We start from the raw sequence: 5,036 nt of genomic DNA, 5'->3' as shown, positions 1-5,036 counted from the left end.
TCTCTGGAGCTAGTTGATATAGTTGTCTCTGGTTAGAGCTTGTTCCTCAGGTGATTATGTTAGCCTCTATCAGCAGACCTGGGAGAATATCTCTATCCTTAGTTTCAGTGGTCAGAGTACTCTGCAGGGAAGCTCTCCTCTTGCAGGGAAGGTGCCCAGATATCTGGTGTTTGAACTTGCCTCCTGGCAGAAGTTGTGTTCCACTCACCAGAGGTCTTAAGATCCCGTGGAGGGTCCTGTGAGGACCTTGGGGGTGTCCAGAAACTCCGTGCACAAGGAACCCCGCTGCTGGAGTGAACTGGAAGGGACTTGTGCCCCTGATCAGGCCGGGTTATCTGCTTCCTTAATCAATGCAGTCTCAGGTCCTGCGCAATTGGATTGGAGCAGACTCTGTGTTCCACTCACCAGAGGTCTTAGGATCCGTGGGGGATCCTGTGTTTGGTCCTTGCGGGTGTCCGTGACTCCGCGGGCAAGGAACTCCGATGCTGGAGTGGACCACATAGGCTTTTTTAGAATGTTTTAACCAAAAACCACTGGATTTACATATTTCCTTGCAGAAGTCAATGCAGAAATGTGTGTAAGAGTCTCTGCTTAATAGCTTGTCATTAGCAAGGAGCAGATATATTTAAGTAAATAGCTAATGCATGGTTAAGATATTTTCAAAGTTTTCTTATAATGAAATTTTCAGTGAAATATCAAAATCCCAGATTTTCCAAATATTTCTCATCAAAGATAAAGAAGAGATAAAATTTCAAGTCAATATGCTAGTGACCATCATTATAGTACTTGTTAAGTAACTGTCCTGTTTAGTTACCTTTTGAACATTGACACCACTCAAGTTTTTGTACACTAAACTTTGACTGTGGTCCTTAAATAAATATGAGTTGTCAGGTCTTCAAGTAAGTATAAATATGCCTGAATCAGTATTCAAGGGTTGTTGCAGGGTGTTTTTGGTCAATGCTATCTTTCCCCACTGACTGACATTATAGAAACATAAAGATAGTTCTATTCTTTGATCTTATCATTCATTTAACAACATTCATGTTTGGGATTCTATGTTATTTTTAAGACTTAAAGAGAGGTTTCTTTATTTTTCAAGATTAAATTATAATTTTTACTTTTAATCAATTAACTACTGTGGTTTAAGGAGAAACTAGAATATTGCATTATTCAAGAGAAAGTTAGCTAGAGCAGAACTCCCTAATTATAACTATGGTTTGGGCATGAAAGCCCTTGCCCCAGGAGCATAAAGACCTCACACCTGGCTTCTAAGAATATAGCTGACCTTAGATAGTGCTGACTTTGTCTCAGTTGTTTTATTGCCCAGTTCCTGCTAATCTTTATGTTTGCCTTCCTCTTTTTTTTTTTTTTTTTTTTTTTTTTTTTTTGTAAAAGTCATTAAGCATCCGGTAACCTCATTCTACCTTGACTGATGTGTCACCTAACTTCACTATTTTCTTCTGTATTAAAAGTCTGGTGCTTGCTTTGAGAAATTACATTCAGATACCACACTCCCTTGTGTCCGTGTCTGTCACTTTTTGCCGACTCCTGCCCACCTGTAACAGGACCCTGAGTTTTCCTGTTGATCGAGGGCCGTCTGAGGTCCATCTGCATCAGTCAAGGTTTCTTCATCTTATTTGGCCTGCACCTGTACCTCAGCAAAGCAACTCTCACCAAGCAGCAGATCTTTAGAAATATTGATACCTCTGACTTTATTTTGCTGTGCTATCTCCTTCACCTCTTCTTTCCACCATGAGAACCATTGTAAATATAACCCAAATTTTAAAATTGCTTTTGCCATATCCTTCCTGTCTTGAGGGATTATTTTTAGTAGCCCAAGAAGTCAGATATTATTCTACAATTTATTCTACAAACAGGACTGCACTTCAAACAGGGGCCTAGCAAACATATAAGTGGATGCTCACAGTCAACTATTGGATGGATCTCAGGACCCCCAATGGAGGAGCTAGAGAAAGTATCCAAGGAGCTAAAGAGATCTGCAACTCTATAGGTGCAACAACATTTGAACTAACCAGTACCCCGGAGCTCTTGACTCTAGCTGCATATGTATCAAAAGATGGCCTAGTNGGCCATCACTGGAAAGAGAGGCCCATTGGACATGCAAACTTTATTTGTACAGGGGAATGCCAGGGCCAAAAAGTGGGAATGGGTGGGTAGGGGAGTAGCGGGGGAGGGTATGGGGGACTTTTGGGATAGCATTGGAAATGTAATTGAGGAAAATACCTAATAAAAATATTTTAAAAAATTAAAATTGTTTTTATTATTATCAATTTATATTATTGTTACCTGATCCAAACCTTCATGTACCCTTGTCTTCCTCTGGTGTTCAATTCAGGACAATGCAGTCCTCTAATTCTTTTATTTTCAGGGAGGGGCTAACTGTTAAAAGATGAGCTACTTCTGTGCTTCTGAGCCATCTCTGTCTTTTGATTATGTTGCAGCCGCCGTCAGTTCTTGCACTGATCTCATGCAGCCTGCAGCTCAAGCAGTCAGGAGACTGGATCTGGCTGTCCCAGGTCCTACTTAGTCATCGGGATCCAGTAAAGTGAGTATAGGAAGGCTGGTCCAGGGTGGAGATGCCCACATCAGTCTTCTCTGCCTGTGAGAAGGATTTGGAAAGTTAGCTGTTTTTTTTTTTTTTTTTTTTTTTTTCAGCTGTTGATCCTGAGAAGTCTGAGTCTCAGCCACTCATGCCCCAGGGTCCTTAGTCCTTCAGCTAAGGGAACCCAAATTGTGTTGTGGCACTGGAACTGGATATGTAGAGCTGAGGGCTGGGGTGCTGCTTCTGGTTGCTGTAGTTTGCTGGGATTTAGGGAGGGAGCTTCCCAGTTAGGTCTCTGTAGACCTGTTAGACAGACATATGTGTTGTTTAATTTAACCCTGCCTCAGCTTGAAAGCACAACCCTCATTGTTTATATTTGGGGAGGGTGTGCCTTTATCACAGTTATAAGTATGATGTGAGGTGCATCAATTTGTTGATGGAATTTTGAACCATAATAAGCCTATATAAAAGACACACAGTCCAGATATTTAATTATAAGTTACATGCCTAGATTGGACAGCTCTAGTACTATTCTTGCTACTCGAGGTTTCTCTCAGCCACACAGTTCGTGTCTCAAGGATTCTACTCCTTTCCTTCTGCCCACACTCCTTTTCTGTCTACTTACCACACATCTTGAGCCTCTAGTCCTAAGTTCCACTCCATTGCCCAATCACAGGTTCTATCCTTTTATTCACATTTAAAAGGGGGAGAAGTTTCACATGCCATCACCTCATGGTCTGCTCCACAGGGCCAATCATTTTTCAGGAACTAGGATGAATATTAGAATACAAACAGCATCAGGCCAAGCCACTACACTGATATCTCTAAGACTTTTAACATGTAGGGTAGTTTTCTCTTGTCAATGTATTTTTCAGCATCTAATGACACCATCATGCAGTTATTTTTTTCTTTCAGTTTGTTTATATAGTGGATTACTTTGTTGTATTTTAATATATTGAACCATCTCTGCCTCCCTGGAATGAAACCTACTTGATCATCACGGATGATGTTCTAAATGTGTTCTTGGATGTTTTACAAGTATTTTATTGAGGTTTTTGCATCAATGTTCATCTGAGAAGTTGGTCTGAAATCTTTCTTTGTTGAGTGTTTGTGTGGTTTAGGTATCTGGGTGAATGTGGCCTCTTATTATCAGTTTGGCAGTGCTCTTTTTTTTTCAGTTTTGTGGATTAGTTTGAGGATTATTGGTATTAACTCTTCTTTGAAAGTCTGGTAGAATTCTGTGCTAAAACCAACTGACTCTGGGCCTTTTGTTTGTTTGCTTGTTTGGAAGAGTTTTAATGACTGCTTCTGTGTCCTACAGGTCATAAAGCTGTTTAAATAGTTTATGTGATCTTCATTTAACTTTATTAAGTGGTACCTGTCTAGAAACTCTTCCATTTCTTTAGGACTTTCCAATTCTGTTGAGTACAGGCTTTTGAAGTAAGACCTAATGATTCTTTGAATTTCTTTGGTACCTGTTGTTACATCTCCTCATTCATTGCTGATTTTAGTTATTTGTATACTATGCCACTGTTTTTAGTTACTTTCATTAAGCATTTGTCTATCTTGATGATTTTCTCAAAGAACCAGCTTTTTTTTTTGTTTCATTGATTCTATGTATTAACTTTGTTTCTAATTGATTTTTGCTCTGATTTTGATTATTTCCTGTCTTCTATTCCTCTTGGGTATGTTTGCTTTTACTTTTCCCCCCAGAGCATTCAGATATACATTTAAGTTGCTGGTATGAGAACTTTCTAATTTCTTTATGGTGGCACTTAATGCTATGAATGTTCCTTTTCATATTGCTTTCATTATTTCCTATAAATTTGGACATGTTGTGCCTTCATTTTCACTGAATTCTAGAGAGTCTTTTAATTTCTCTTGTTATTTGATACCTGACTCAGAGATCCTTGAGTAGAGAGCTGTCCAGCATCTTTGAGTAGTATGTTGGCTTTTTAGCGTTTCTGTTGTTGAAGTTCAGGTTTAGTCCATAGTGGTTTGTTAAGATACAAGGTGTTATTTCAATTTTCTTGCATCTCTTGAAGTTGGCTTTATGACTGACCATATGATCAATTTTAGAGAAGGTTTCATGAGGTGCTTAGAAGAAAGTACATTATTTTATGTTTGGTAGGCTCTTTGATTCAAAACATCAGTTTCACTATTTCTCTGTTTAGTTTTCATCTGGATGACCCGCCAATTGGTGAAAGTCGGATGTTAATGTTTCCAATTATTAAAGTGTGGAGTTTGACGTGCAATATAAGCTTTAGCAATGTTTCTTTTACAAATGTGGGTACCCTTGTGTTTGGAGCATAGATGTTTTGAAGAAAAATATTATATTGGTAGATTTTTTTCTTCGATGAGTATGAAGTGTCACTTCCTGTCTTTTTTAATGACTTTGGGTTGGAAGTCAATATTATCAGATATTGTAATGGCTATTCCAGCTTGATTCCTGGAGTCTGTTTGCTTGGAAAAC

This window comes from Mus caroli, chromosome 5, assembly GCF_900094665.2.
Source record: "Mus caroli chromosome 5, CAROLI_EIJ_v1.1, whole genome shotgun sequence".
NCBI classification, from domain to species: Eukaryota; Metazoa; Chordata; class Mammalia; order Rodentia; family Muridae; genus Mus; species Mus caroli.
The sequence above is the reverse complement of the archived record's forward strand: the minus strand, read 5'-3'. Positions refer to the sequence as shown.